The sequence below is a fragment of the Toxorhynchites rutilus genome, chromosome 1 (assembly GCF_029784135.1).
Source record: "Toxorhynchites rutilus septentrionalis strain SRP chromosome 1, ASM2978413v1, whole genome shotgun sequence".
In the NCBI taxonomy this organism is placed as follows: Eukaryota; Metazoa; Arthropoda; class Insecta; order Diptera; family Culicidae; genus Toxorhynchites; species Toxorhynchites rutilus.
Window position 1 is genome coordinate 130,680,100 of NC_073744.1, and position 16,253 is coordinate 130,696,352.

General features: G+C 37.8%; 1 protein-coding gene across 5 annotated transcripts in view; it reads left to right on the forward strand.

Annotated features, from left to right (window-relative positions):
* LOC129762868 (calcium/calmodulin-dependent protein kinase type II alpha chain) overlaps positions 1–16,253 on the forward strand; it is a 154,059-nt gene that overhangs the window by 67,693 nt on the left and 70,113 nt on the right. The window lies entirely within an intron of this gene.

Consider the following 16,253-nt stretch of genomic DNA (forward strand, 5'->3'; position numbering starts at 1 on the left):
ATCCAGCCCGGTTTCGTCCTGGCACTTAATAAGCACAATTAAACTTGATGTCGGATTTGAGGGAATTCGCCCGGAACGTGGATGTTGAACGTGAATACGAATAAGGAGAAAAAAAATGGCAAAAGCCAGAAATCAACATCCAGCATCCCAAAATGCCTCAAAGCGGGAGAGAGACTATGATTGGGAGGAAGAGGGTTTATACATAAAAACATTCCACCCTGTGGTTCGTCATCAGACGACGACAATGTGTCTACACACAGCAGAATATGTTGCACGTGTATAAAATATGGAGGATGAAGAAAAAAAGGAAACATCTTGACCAATAATAACGGAACGTCGTGGCTGCAGCATCACTGGAATGGGCTCATACAGCACTCATAATAATAATCATCATCATCTTGTATTGCTATGCAGTGAAATCTCTCTAAAGATTGTTTTTTTTCTTGTGGTACTCATGTTACTTACTGTCACGAATATTTGGCGACGCTGAATTAGTTCATTTATCTACATAGAGATACTTTAGTAATGTAGCAAATTTTTTTACAGTTATTCATCACAGTGGAGCATATGTATGATAAAACGAAGATACTGTCTGGTTCCTTGTAATAGCATCCAACAGCGAAGAATTAAATAATTGAGTATGATTTGAGCACGTGAAGTATATCCACAGGAAGAGTTTGTGAAATGCTATGACATTTGATTATTTTAGGCGAAATAGTGATTTCAGTAAAGTAACCGTGAATTAAGGTGATATTATACTATTCAGCACGTAGCGTAACCGACAAGGCACTTTTCGTGCAAGACAAATATTATTGCGTGTATTTTAAATCGGTATGCGTATATATAGCGAATCCGATCAGATTAGCAGGCCCGAAGGCAGTTGAAATCATCGACCGATAGCGGCATTCGTGAGCTTTCGATAATAAAACTGCTACTTTGACAAAAAAAAATGCGAATCCGTTCAATCCGGCGGAGAAAATAAATGGGATTGGGGGAGAAGAGCAAAGTGTTTGGTGAGCTAGCGAGACTATTCTCATGTCACTTCGCATCACAACTAAATGGATTTCTTCCTCTACTTCTTTTTCTTCTTCTTCTTAAATTCTAGAGGTATTAAACGTTTGCAATTCATTCGTATCTAGCCCTGAGAAGAGGACAACTCAATCCAATTTTTTTATTCACTTGCCTTGACAAAGACACTTCATTGTCGTTCGAAAACCTGTTGCATGGACTTCCGAGCGGGCACCAACTTATATACAAATTTTTATGATTCCAATAGCCTGTTTTCAAAGTAATTTTTAAGCTATTGAAACAAGTTTACGAATCAATCATTTCTAAACACATAACTCTTAGATATTTTATCTTTCGAATAAAATTATTACAATACCACTTCCGGAGCAAGTGATTAACGCATAAAGAATGAATGGAATCTTCCCCGAAATTACACAGCAAAAAAATACCTCCTTCCCAAGAATTGGAAACGACGATCGATTGCGGCATACGTAAATAAATAATTTTATACCACTGCTTTCATCAATGCGATTTCTTCAATGTGATGATATATCCACTAAACCGTATCAAACTTTTCGTATTCTTCACTATCGAATCCCTAGTTAATGGCACCCATCGGTATCAAATTTTCATCGATACCTCGATTTTCGCTAAATGTTCCGTTCATTTCGGTTGCAGAAACGAAATGAAGTTAGGAGAGAAGGGCATAGTGTTGAAGCAAACGAACGAGGCCATCTTCCCGTCACTTTCCAATCACAACCGAGCGAGCGTCAGCTTATATACGGATTCAACCTGTTCTCAAAGCTTTCAACAAATTTTCGGGTCAATAATTATCGATCGTACAACTATTGGACATTTTGTATGTCGAATGAAGTGATTATCATACCACTCCGTTAAGCCGGAAAGAGGTATTAACGTTCAAAACCTTCACTCCAAGCGTTACGCTCTCTTTTTCGGAACTTCGAATTTACACCCTGGCACAGAAATGGAAGACGTAGTCCTACGTCAAAACTAATTTCGTGTACAGATGTCGAAATCGGACAGTTGTCATCGCGTAGAACAGTATAGGGAGGCAATTTATTCTCCATCAGATTAGCACAAAAAATATATCACAATATAAATCAAGGTAATTCACGCTGACAGTTGTACAGTGTCGTCGTCTGGTGGCCATAATTCGGGTCCCAAACTCGATGGTGTAATCACTATCAGATTTGAATCGTCGATGTTATCTACACGGATTTTTCAGCAACCTTCGATAAACTAAATCATGAAATCTTGATAGCAAAACTCGAATGCTCGGTTGTTCTAACATGCTACTCGGCGGTTCAATTCCTATCCCTTGGTCGTTCTACTTTTTCTATCGCCCTGATGTCGTCTATAGGCGACGCTCGTAGCGAAAGGGTTAACGAGAGCCGTAGAGTGAGGATGTGATGTATGTTCCGCATATTCCGTTACCGTCCGGTACTTTACACGATTACTTCAACATATGCATTTGTTTTGTTCATTCACCTTCGTATGTTCAGCTTCTGTTGTTCAGTTGTAATGTTTGTTGTAGACTCAAAATGCAATCGTCATATGACTAAAGCCAGCGCTACGATGCTACGAATACTCTCGAATGCTGGACGTTCGATGATTCGACGCATCGTGTAGTCGACTAACGAGCTACGAACCTCCAATGTTGAGTGTCGAATATTCGCGTTGGAAGGTAATCCGTTCGTTGTGGATTACCTTCCAACGCGAGTGGCACGAGTCAAAGGATTTTTGTCATTCGTTGATTCGACACTCGATGACATTTGATACACCGCTACACGATTCGTCCGAATCTATCTTTGACAGATTGGTTTGTTTACAAGTTTTAGATGAAGGAACTATGAAATTGATTTATAAAACTCAAAATATTCGGCAAAATATTGCACTTTAATAATGTTGATTTCAAGCATTATCAGTACAATTGCTATGGCAGCAATTTCAATACTCGCATCGTCATCCAGTTCCCTAACGTTTTTGATGGTAAATAAAAACAATAAACATTCGATCCAAATACTCGCCGATTATTTGGACCGATTGCATCGAATCAAACATTCACTTCACTGTGTAGCAGCACATTCGTCACAACATTTGTCGATTCATCGAGTCAAATGTTTGAGTCCAACATTCGAGTAAAACGTTGGACGAATCGTGTAGCGCCCGCATAATACGTTGCTGTTGTCGTTAAAGGTTTTCCCTCGTGATGGTTGTTTTTTTCCAAAAACCTTTATCTATCAGACTCAATTACATATCATCTTACGTTTATACATTTCAATAATAAGTAAATCTAACACTAGATACAAGATTGATCAATTGGACAGAGATTTAGGACTAGGATGGAGCAACTGAGGGGACAGAAATCAAACAGTGATGTAATTTTTAGTACCATTCGCGTTGACGGCGGAATTGTGTCGACATCTGGATACGACATTAGTTTGTATGAGGCCAACTATTCTCTATCAGATTAGTCGGCCCTAAGGCCTGATTGCTAAAATTTGTATGAAATTTTTTTCTTGGCGTTATTTACCTACTAGAAGTACGTTGTTCTGACCCTAATTTAAATTATTTTCTATGAATTTACAGATGTTCTCACCAAAATATACCATTGTAATATAAAATTATCTTTAGACACAATTGTGGTTTGATATTTTTTCATTACTTGCAAGCAAATGTGATTTTAATTTACATTAAAAAAAAATTCATTCATAATTTTCATTTTAAAAGTGTGTTCATTTCTTCTGCAAACCCATATTGTCATGCCTACTCCCCCATTCCGTAATAATAAGCTCAATGCCGTTGAAGCGGATACGCGCGACCCACTCCCCGAAGACTATTGACGAAAAAGCACCAATGCATGTAGGGGAAGTCCGGGCAAGACGCCCATGTTAAGCAGAACAGGATGAAACATGTATTTTTACTACATATTTCAACGTTTCTTCACATCCACGACGTAGCCACGTTTGTTTTCTTTGTAATGAAATGAGTAATAATGATTACGAATAGGCAAACCAACAGAAATATCGAGTATTCTAAACGCATTCGTATTACACCATTCTTAAATAAGCGAGGTAAGATGCCCATATGCGTGTCTAAAATGCACCACAACAACAAGTCGAAATCGACATCGAAGCGTTTATTTTGGAGTACTCTTGATTCGCTGCTTATATTTTTCACTTCCGTTATGTTTTTACCAATTAGAATCATCAGAGGATCACAAATTTCGATGCATTTTTGTTATCAAACGCCAAAAACGCCAGAGAATTTTGAATCCAATATTTTTGTTTACAAGCGTATTAATATGTGCCGCTGTTTAACGTAACATATTGTTGTGTGCTGCCAGACTTTTGGCCTTTCTATTTATGAGTTTTTATTTTGATTTTAAGATTTGTATTGTTCTTAATAATGGATGGATTTTAGCATTCAGAAACATTGAAAACATTTTGTTCGTTCTGGTTTTTATTACATACCACATGAAAAAAATATGTGAAAATGATTTTATGGCTTTAAGAAACCATCTGTGTATAAAACAATTGCAGAAAACATCTGAGTGTATTGGTAACACTGGAACCTACTACCTCTTTATTAATCTTTATACTGGAGCAATGTGCCCCATTATGAGATGGATGATGAAATTGCATTTTGATATAAAAATTTAATTTCTAACATTTTTTTCATTCAAACTCAATTGATAGTTCTGGTGACATTTGAGAATGTATTGGAGTTTGCAAAATTTAAATAAGTTTGTTAATGCTTCAAAAGTCTTATGACAGAAGCGGTCAAAGTTGCATGAAATCATGCAATTTTTAATATATTATTATTTTATGAAGATAGACGTGGTTTTTGGTGCTACAATAGATTGAATTGTATTTATAATGAAAAAAGAAAGTTATAAGTACAGAAAAATTCTACCGATTACCGTGTTTTCCGTGATTTTCATGGTTGTGCCTTTTACCGACACGGTGCGTCTTACTCAAAGTTCCCCTATTGCGTAATGCATTCATTTACGATTACTGCTTGTTGTGACGCTTCGAACCAGACATCGTTGCAGTTCTGCCTGCCAAATGTTATGTTACGAAGTGCATTATCTATCTACTCTGATGAGCATAACAATTTTTAATGCTAACTATGATAATCGTATTTAAGTTTTGTCTCGGGCAGATCGTCTATGGCGTTGGTAGCACTCTCTCATAGTCTTTTTAAACTAGAATGTGGAAATATTAGCTAATTGAGTATCTTCGCGTATTCAATTTCTCCAACATCAGAATAGACTGCCTCCTGGAAATAGAGGGACTTGTTTTGTAATTCCTTTAGTAAATCGATATAGCTCAAAAACGGCAAGCTTCTACCGAAATATGTTCTTTGAGTGATTTTTAGAAACTTGTCTAAATTTTCAATATATTTTATAAACCTATATTACAAGTATTACACTGGAAAAATTGGATTTGAAAACTAAAATTTTATTTAAAAAATGTCATTAGGATCTGTTGATTAAGAAAATACAAACCGTTCATAAATCACAAAATGAAACTGAATATTGTGAATGCAATTCATCCAGTTATCAATCCCAATTTCATCCCAGTTCCCAATCCCAATATGGCTCCCACAACAGTCGCAAAAATGTATGATAACCAATCATAATTGATTGTTAATATCAAAAGGGAAGTAAATCGAAAAAGTTTCCAGGAAATTCCCCAGCGCTATTGAACCATAATTTCTATATCATTAAAGCCAACCGTCCAGTAATTTAAGTGTCGCGTTTTACCTTCATGACAATGGTTGATTTTCCTGCTGCTTCCCACCTTTGATTATCTTGATGTTGCCCATTCAAGTAATTGCAGGGGAGGATCACCCAGGAAGCGCTCGTTGTGGATTTGCGTTTTCTTCACGACGTTGAAGCTTCTCGTTCGTCAAATTCGGCGTCCCATTCCACCACCCACACTCCGGTGCCGGTTTTCCCGTTGCCAACCAATTGATTCCTGGTTACGTTTACAACAAAACGCGGGTAAGAAGACAAAGCGTCGACAGCCGCCCATTACGCAGGTCCCTTCAACCCATCGTTCCCTCTCGTCTGACGTTGTCGGCTATGCCATTGTCATTTATCGGTCGTTCTCCAATACATAAGTGGATGGAAAATAATCGCCTCCAAGTCTAGAACAAGTTTGCACATAGAGTTTTTCGTTTGTTGTTGGGCACGACACAACCAGCGAGGAGGTTCAGATTTTGGAGTGGATAAAGTTTGAAGGCTATAGGTGCATACCGCCACCCCCATGAGTCACGAATGGTCACAAATGGTTACGGTGGCAACCCTAATAAGATGCTATCCAGCGAATCACGATGTCTCCGGAGGAACTGGAGGTGATTCATGATTATCAATTTGAAATTCAAATTGTGTGACAACAACGCCGAAGCACTGTCGTTTTATGGTGAACGGAAATGCGCTTCAAAGGGGTTATGTGAGTTTAGCTGTGCACGAATCATGCAAGAAGACACATGAACACAATTTCTTCTGCTCGCAAAAAGTGGATGATCGACTCTTTAGCACCCCTGCACTCTTGGTGAAGCGTTCTTTCAATTTTGCACCCTTAGGGCATCCATATACTAATACACAGCATTTGACAGCAACAAACATGTGCACTGTCACTCGCGAGAACTGCTAAATTCTCGAGCTGGTGTGAATCAAGGCGCTTAACATACGGCCAGGTAGGTCAAAATTTAGAAAACGAAATTAATATTGCATTTTCAGGATGAAATTAACACACTTCTAAAATAAAAAATAATGAAGGAAAATTTACTTTTCTATGTAATAGAGTAATACGTTTTCTCGCAAATTATGAAATAATATTAAACTTCATTTATTTTCTGAGTTTGCGAATGGGCGCACCTTGTTCTATAGATCTGCCTTGAGCTCACCGAGTAGTTTGAGAGGTTTGGCACATCTTGACTCGCGGATCATATCCTCTTGGCCGGGGCGTGCATTTTTGTCATTATGTAATGGATGGTGTTTAGAGAGGTATAAAACTTAAAATTGGCAACACTTCTTGATAGGTGGGCCATTTTGACAACCGTCACTTGTTTTATGTTAAGCTTGATTTGCCTACAAATGGAGTAGGTTTTTTACGAAATCGATGGTTCGTTTCGAGAAAACTATGGAGGTTGAATATAATTTTCCTCAAGAAAAGCAAGAACAATCTCAGAAAAAAAGTTCTTTCAAATTGTCTGAACAATTCACTGGTGCAGGGCATGTTGTTATCGCTTTAAATGTCGGTACGAAGAATGTCTGATTCGAAATGACATTTTCCTTATTATATTATCCTTTTTCAACATTGTAACAGCGTATCCATTGGCTTCATCAAACCGTTTTACCCGAAAATATGTCGTATTCGATAAACTTGAGCAGGAAATTCGATTTCATTATTCGTTCGTTTCGGCGAAAGTGGTTTAGATGGAGTGGCAACGCCCTCGAAGCGAAGCGTGCACAAGTTCGCGCACATCAGGTGCTTCTAATTTAATTCAATTTTTGAAAGGCGTCTGGTGGCGCTTTCGTTCCATGGAATTGACGCCTCTGTGTGGAATCTTCTGGAGACGCATGGTAGAACACAGAACACTTATTTTAGTGAAAACATTTTGTTTAGCAGAGGTAAATGGAACCTTTTATCGTGTCATTGATGTTTATCCTTGCTGTTTGCAGACAGTGCCGCGAACGAGATTCTTCCATTCCTCGAATGGTGTTTAATTATGCATGAATTATACTTTCGGTTGAAGTTCTAACTAACTGTGTGATACGTCTGATAAATGGAACTATCACTCGCCAATGATGGACGATAATTAGTGTAAATTATTCAGTGAACGGCACAGTCGTACAACAATGACGCCTAGTCATTATCCGACGAAACTATTTCGTACCAACCCACCAAGAACCGACCTTCGCCTGCTTAATTGGAAAACATGAAAAGTGCAAACAATGCCAACTTGCGGCTCACTCCGAAAGCACTCTTCGACATCGAAAGCTAGCTGTCACATTCGTGTCACATTAACTGCGAGCGTCTGTCGCCTCACACAAACACACAAACACACGTATCGGTTTTAGCCTAATGAACGAGAGATTTTCGTGCAGTGGATAAACGTGAGCCGCTCGATTTAACAGGATTAAAGACCATAATGTGGCTCTAATTAGGGAAGAGTGGAGGTGCGAGCTAATTATTGGCAGGTAAATGTGCGGACGTTTTTCGTGATTCGAATCATATGTAGCAGGAGAAAGGTTTTCACATGGAAACAAAATTAATGCCTCACGTTTAGCACTGTTTTTGTGAAATTGAAGCTTCGTAATATTATTGCACAGAGAGCGATTTTATTTATGTTATCGAAAAGTGAGCATATGGTTTGATACAGGCTGTTTTTGATTGAGACATCCGTTAACGTCAATTAACATTCTTATCTTTCACAGACGTTGATCATTCGGTACAAAAAATTATAAGGATGCACAAACGCACACACGAAATTCATTCTCCAAAATTCTACGATTATCAACAAACTTTCAAGGGGGTAAAAAGAAACAATTAAAGTTAGTTTTGGTATCATTCATTTGATTTTAATTCACCTTTACATCCGAATGCACGAACCTTGGCCTTTACCCCAGTCGAAAGGTGCACAACCTCAGAATCGACAGTTTTCTGCAAATTAACCCATGCTTTCTTAGTTTATTTTACATACTTCACCACTTTAGGTCGTTTTAGAAGGTGCCTCTTCACAATGGGTCAGTATTTTCCTGTTGGGCACAGTTCCGGAGATCAGATCTTTCGCACGAAATCGACATCATTGGCCTTATGCCACCCTAGCTCGTCCTTCGTGTAGTGGCATGATGACGGCTTTTTTCCGAATCCTCGCTTCCGATAAACAGTCAGACGTTCTATGATACCAGACACCGTGGAATTCGCGATTCCCAACTTTTTTTCCGATGGCACGATGTGACAGATCCTTATTCTCAAAGTACTCGTGGAAAACATTTTCGCGCACGCACTGTTTTTTCGTTGCCATTTTCAAAAAAATGCGCATTTGATTAAATCAACTCACAGAGTGTAAACGATAAACTATGCCAACGCAAAATTTCAATTTATTTAACCAGACGGGTCAAAAGTGCAATTTGAGTGTGTGCGGATTTGAAACGACACACCCTTTATGAAATGTTTAATCAATGAGATAAAAGTGTACACGATTTAATCTTGTACTGTTACAGTTAAAAATGGAATAAAGATTACTTCAGAAGGCATCGAAATTTAACAAATAATTCTTTCGCAGAAAGTGTTGGTGGCCCTGAAAAGGGCCGATGATAAAGATGGTTGATTCATGATTCGTTCTTGTTCTTGCGAAAACAATACACGAGATTTGTGTGCTTAAAGCCAATACATGTAGCGCACACAGTATGCATCTCTTTTTCTAGACACACACTGCAGCCACCAGGTGTATGGCACGATTCTCACTATCTCACTCTACCTACCGTCACCGCCTATCTCACTATCACTCTGCTGTAAACGTTCATCATCGACATCACGATATGTCAGATGGTGGTAAATTGGTAATTCGCGATGACAGTGGCAAGGTGTCGACGTCCGGTGGCGACTTCAAATTAGGGCCATAATTTGGATCCCAAACTCGTTAGTGATAGAGATAGATTAGAAGACACGAAGCCGGTTTTTAAATGTTAAAATTTGAATGATAATTTTCACATCATGTTATTTAATTACTTCAAACACGTATTTATGACTTTCATTCAACCATATGGCTATACAATTCCAACATTGTTACTGATTTTTTGACGTAGAACTACGTCTTTCAGGAAGGGTGCCAATTCAGAAAACAGGTCACGTTTTTATGAAATAAAGTTAACGTTAATAACTATTTTCACTGCGAACGAATTCTCATGATTTGCATACCAATCGAATTGGAAATTCTCTAAGATTTGTTTGATATGCTATACATTACAATTCGCTATACATAACAATTCGGTTTAAATTCATGAAAACTGAAAGAACTTCCTTTTTTGCCATACATTTGTTCTGCCGATTTGTGTGCTAACACTACCCGTATTTCTAATGCTTATAACTCGAACGTTTCTTAACAGATCAGAAAGATGTTTGCATCAATTGATAGGAAATATTTCTACGCGTCTATCACAATCAATAAAATGTTATTTTTCATGAGATGAACAATTGAATAACTGTAAAATGTCAAGCGTTATCTAAACCCCTTAACTGCTAAGTTTTTATTGGCTCGATCTACGGTTTCCTCAAAACAGACTTCAAAATCGATGTACTTATGGAAATCCGCTTTGCAATTAAACATGCAAGTCGGGGCTATTTTTCCCACTGAGCTGTGTTTCCCTAACACAGATTTCCAAATTAATGTGCCTGGGGGAATCCGCTTTGAAAATACATGCAAGTTGGGGGTATTTTTTGGTGTTGAGTACCTTTGTACTCGCTTGTCGCTCACTTTTAAACTGAGAAACCTGGGAAAATCGTCATTTCAGATACTAGAAAATCGACTCGATACACTTTTTCATGGAACATAATTTTATAATTTTGACGTAGGACTACGTCTTTCATTTCTATACTGGGGTGTATGTTGAAAGTTTCGAAAACGAAAGCGTTACGCCGGAGAACGAGATTTTAAGCAGTAATAGCTCCAAAACAACTGAACGAAATGGTATGATATACACTTCATTCGAAAGGTAAAATGTCTACGCGTTCAATGCTTGTTACTTTTTAATCCAGAAACTTATTTCAATAGCCTTAAAATTGCTTTCAAAACAGACTATTGAAATCACTCCAATCGGTATATAAGCGAGTGCCGCTCGGAAATCCGCTCAGTTGTGATTGTGCAACGATTAAGGTGCCATCGCTGGAATAAATGGGTGTTACCCTTACACAGACTTCAAAATCATGGAGCCTGGCGAAATTGGTATTGCAAATAAGATGCAATCAGTGGGTACTTTTGTACTCGTTTGTGCTTTTGCAAATCGGAATGTTTCCCTAACACAGACTTCTAAATCATGGAGCCTAAGGAAACTGACATTGCAAAATAGATACAAGCAGTGGGTACTTTTGTACTCGTTTGCGTTTTTGCAAGTCGGAATGTTTCCCTAACACAGATTTCAAAACCATGGAGCCTGGGGAAACTGGAAGTGCAAAATAAATGTTAGTTGTAAGTATATTTTACTCGTTTGCGTTTCTGCAAATCGAAATATATCCCTAACACGGATTTCAAAACCATGGAACGTGAGAAATTGGCATTGCAAATGAGATGCAAGCTGGGAGTACTTTTGTACTCGCTTGCATTTTTGCAAACCGGAATGTGTTTTCCCAACACAGATTCCGAAACCAATACGTTGGGAAAATCGGCATTGCAGATCTTGGCAGTATATTTATACTCCCATGCATTTTTACACTCCGGGATTCGTTTTGCTAACACGTTCTACAAAAGCGGGTACAACTTCTATGCATACCGTTTGATGATTAGGCAAAATGTTGATAAGTATTTGCTGTGATAACCACTACCATAATGCATGAATTGACCTAAATTGGGATTTGTTTGCAGTTGAATTCGTAAGTTGTGTCAATCGTTCACTAGTTTAATCAATAATTTAATCAATACATACAAAAGATAGCTCTGCACAGCAGCGATATCGTACCCAATGAGGAACATCCGAGATTGCTGATTGAAAAAAACACAAATGATTAATAAGCCAACGGCAGTCCTACGTCAACCTTGCGGTTATATCATAGGTATAACCCATCCATAGTTTTTCGTCTTCAAACTTTTTCGGTTGATCCTGACGCTTTTTGTCATTAACATTAAAGTCACCACTTTTGAAACGCTCGAATTCCCTACAAAATTTATCCGAAGGTGCAAGGTCATCAAAATACTTTCACAAGCATTCGATGCGTTTCAGCTGCACTTTTCTTCCAATGGAAACAGAACTATGCAATGAAACAATGAAACTCGACTTTTTCAACGTAGCAAAAATTGATCTTGTTGTGCAAAACTCAAAGAATTGTAAACAGATATCAATACTTCTCGGATCAGCAAAAGTTAGCTGCCGACCAGGGCTGCCCAGTATTTTTCAGTAATGTCTGGATGCGGGTGAATAAAAAGTCTGTATTTTTATGAAATGGAGGTTTTTTTCTATTTTGACGTAGAATTACGTCTTTGATTTCTATAATGGGGGGGGGTCACTCTACGAAATTGAAAATGAGGCATGGAAGGACCCATTAAATAATTTCGAACGCATGATACGCTAAATTGTTATAGTGATATATGTTATGTTGTCTATCTTTATACAGGCAATTTACTCAGCAATTTTTTGCTTAGAACATGAACAGTGAATATAGTAAAAAGTAAACAAATTGATCATTAAAATGGGTATGTTATTCCGATTTTACTAGCCACTCATTTTACTCACAGCGCAACGAGCAATCTTGTTGCCTACATACGGGCGTTAGCTCACAATGTTAGTCGATGCGTATTATGAATTATTCTCCAATTGCCAATAATATGCATTTATCAGTTGGCAGAATCAATGCAGAGATGATTGTCGAATGACTTTAAAAATGATCTTGGATGTTTTTACTCTGTTCTCCCCAAACATTTTACGAGAGCCTGGCTCAAAAGGTTAATCGTTGATAGAGATTTTAATAGATTGATGTTCAGGTTGTTGTCCAATCAATTTGTGCTCAGTTCACATTAAATTATGACTTTTCGTTTTCTTCTGCATAATTAAATGAATAGAAGAAAAGGGTGGTAATGGCATTGATGTATTTTGTGCACATTTTTGAACAACGATATAAAAAAATCAAATAGTGTCGAGTTCTTCGTGTCCATGTTAGTTCCGGATTGTACCACATCCTATCCGTTTAAAGGATATAAGTTAATATGATAAGTTAAAATGAATGGTGTGTTTGATGAAAAATTCAAATTTTCAATTTTTGCTTTGTAAGTCTATATAAGCAACATGAGGAAATTACCGTGGTATCACATCACTTTGTTCTACTTCGAAAGTATTCGAGATCATCGTATATGATGCAATGTTTGCCAGCTCTCAACGCTACATCTCCACTGAACAACACGGATTCTTTCCAAAGCGATCTGTATCAACGAATCTTGTTCAATTCATCACCACATGCTTTCGTGGCATGAATTCTGGTGCTCAAATCGACGCTATCTATACGGATCTCAAAGCAGCGTTCGATCGTATTGATCATGGGATATTATTAGCAAGGCTGGCGAAAATTGGAATGTCTCCCGCTTTCGTCACATGGTTGAGATCCTACCTGTGTGATCGCATGCTGTGTGTCAAAATCGGATCTGAATTATCTGAAACATTTTCCAACTCATCCGGAGTACCACAGGGAAGCAATTTAGGGCCACTGCTATTCGTATTATACATAAACGAAATCGACATAATCCTTCCACCTGGATGCCGGACATTTTATGCAAACGACGTTAAGATATATATGATTATTAGGAGCCTGCACGATTGTTTGGAACTTCAAAGAATGGTAGATCGTTTTGAAATGTGGTGCACTCACAATTTCATGACAGTCAGCATCTCAAAATGTAGCATCATTTCCTTCCATCGAAAGACCAAACCAATTGTATTTGACTACTCCATCGCAGGACAGCCTCTGTCAAGAGTAGCTCAAGTACGAGACTTGGGCGTTATACTGGATAGTGGCCTGACATTTCGCATACACTATAGTGACGTTATCTCTAGAGCAAATAGGCAACTTGGGTTCATTTTCAAAATCTCAACAGAGTTCCGGGATCCATTATGCCTACGATCTCTATATTGTTCATTGGTGAGATCTACTTTGGAGGCAAGTGTGGTTGCTTGGTGTCCATTGGATTGCCAGGATTGAAGCAGTGCAGCGGAAATTCGTTCGATACGCTCTCCGCTCTCTCCCGTGGATAGATCCGCTTAACTTGCCGCCGTACGAGGATCAGTGCCAGTTTCTCGGTCTTCACACCCTTGAAAAACGACGATCTGTAGCTCGAGCAGTTTTTATGGCGAAAGTGCTAAAAGGAGAAATTGATGCCCCGAATATCCTCGCCGAAATCAATTTCTATGTACCAGAGAGAAGACTACGACAGCGAAATTTCTTACAGCTTGGTACACGAAATGTAGAGTATGCACAACATGAACCAATTTGATATATGTGCAGTATTTTTAATGACAATTTTGAGCTATTTGAGTTTTACTTGACTTTAGTAGTCAAGTAGTTAGTAGACGTTCCAAAAACGACTCTATTCAAGACGATAACTGTTTGTATTGTTTATTGTGTGAAATTTTGTTCGTAGAGTATAAGAATTGAAATGTTCAATAAGACAAAAAAAAGTCAGTTGAAGAAATATTTAAAAAAAAAAAATTAGTGGGTTATATATATATATATATATATGATATAACCGCAAGGTTCACGTGGAACTACCTTAGCTGAGCAATCATTCGTTTGTATTGATTAAATTCTTGATTGAATGAAACAGTTTCCAAATTCAATTGAGTTCAATATATTTGCTCTGTGAGTGAAAAAAATGAACAAATGCCGTGTAAAGTCAATTCATTTATTGTGATTGATTGTTCTTCGTTACAAGTAAATTTAATGACGGACCTTTTACGTTTGGTATGATGACTAGAACAAAATATATGTACGGATAAATTATCAAACGTTTGATGAACCAGCCTAAGGCTGAAAATCTCTCCAATAAAGACAAAAAAAAATTATCAAACGATTATTTTATTTTACATTTCCCTCTGAAGTTTACATCCCAAAAGTGTACATACTTCTCGAATCTCGAATTTGCTTGAAACTGGGAAGTTCATTCGCTTCTAGTGGCTGCACGATTTTCCCAGGTTCCTAAGTTTAGAAGATCATGTTAGGACAGACATATTCCACTCTGCACAAAGGCAAGCGAGGACAAAAGTACTCGCAGTTTGCATTTATTTGCAGAGCCGATTTCCCCAGAAACCACGGTTTTGATGTCTGTGTTAGGGAAACACATTTCAATCGGAACAAAAATACCCCCGATTTGTATGAATTCGCAATGCCGATTTCCCCACGCTTCATGGATTTGAAGTCTGTGTTAGGGAAACACATTCCAGTCGGAACAAAAATACCCCCGACTTGCATGAATTTGAAATACCGATTTCTCCAGGCACCTTGGCTTAGAAATCTCTATTAGGGAACACATTTCGGTGGGAACAAAAGCTCCCCCTACTTTCGTGTGTTCTTTTTCTTCTTTTTGGCTTTAAGAGGGTTTAAACTTTTCAGTTTACTCGCCTCTAGGCTCTTTCGTGTGCTTGCAATGCCGATTTCGCTGCTTGGTTTTAAAGTCTGTGTTAGGGAACATTTTTCGATGAGAACAAAAGTCCCCCTACTTTCATGTATTTGCAATGCCGATTTCCCCAAGGCTGCTTGGTTTTGATGGCTGTGTTAGGGAAACCGTAAATCGGGTCAATCAAAACGATGCAGTTAGGGCGTTTAGATAACGCCTAATATTTTACAGTTATTCAATTGTTTATCTAATGAAAAACAACATTTTGTTAGTTGCGATAGATGCGTAGAAATATTCCCTATCAAGTGATGCAAACATCTCTCCTATCCAGTACGAAATGTTCGAGCTATAAGCATTCGAAATCTTTCATTTTTTCCTGCATGTTCTGTGTTTAGGTTTTCATTTTACCCTCCATATATTCCGGTTAGACGTAGTCCCACGTCAAAATAAATAAATAATATAAAAAAAATCTCACTGCACTAGAAATATTGGTTTGATTTTTGCATAACCAAAGGCGCAATAAAGTGAGCTTACAAGGCAACAGTAAACAGTGTTTTTTTTAGGTTAACAGGCAGTTGCGACTATATCGGAAACATTTTCTAACTGTTTCAATAGTTTATTTTTTATTGAAGGTAAACATGTGTTCTACTTGTTTTATTGAAGGTAAAAATGTTTATTGTACGTATTAGCTTTAAGTGTTAATGGGAATCGCTTTGAAAATTATTTTTATGGAATTTTCATAAATATTCTTTTTCTTATATAGAGGGGCTAGTTGGTCACACAAATTGCTCGTTTGAGAGCAACGCATATAATATTTTCAGGTATGCCGTGTTTCATCACGCAAGCTATAAATAAATATAGAAAGGCATATGTTTTACTGCTAAACCCAGTGTATT